Genomic DNA, 275 nt, shown 5'->3' with positions numbered 1-275 from the left:
CACAGGGAGGGGGCATAGAGGTTGGGCTGAAGAGACAGAGAGTCCACCAGGAACATGAAGCCTGAGTTGCATATAGAGAGGCCACAGGTGGGGGCTTGGTGGGAGGGAGCAAAGAGGCTGAGGGAAAGAGAGGCCTAGCGCCATAGAGACAGAGGTATAGAGAGAGGGACAGAGATACATAAGTTATGGAGCTGTAGGTACAGAGGATGAGGGGCATAGAGGCTGGAGTGCATAGAAACAGGCCATGGGGGGCATAGAGGCTGAAGGAAAGAGAG

General features: G+C 54.5%; 1 long non-coding RNA gene across 1 annotated transcript in view; it reads left to right on the top strand.

Annotated features, from left to right (window-relative positions):
* Positions 1–275, top strand: part of LOC116093701 — a 15,432-nt gene that overhangs the window by 776 nt on the left and 14,381 nt on the right. The gene's annotated exons all lie outside the window — the stretch shown is intronic.

The sequence above is a fragment of the Mastomys coucha genome, chromosome X (genome assembly GCF_008632895.1).
Source record: "Mastomys coucha isolate ucsf_1 chromosome X, UCSF_Mcou_1, whole genome shotgun sequence".
In the NCBI taxonomy this organism is placed as follows: Eukaryota; Metazoa; Chordata; class Mammalia; order Rodentia; family Muridae; genus Mastomys; species Mastomys coucha.
This window is presented reverse-complemented; position numbering and strand designations above follow the sequence as displayed.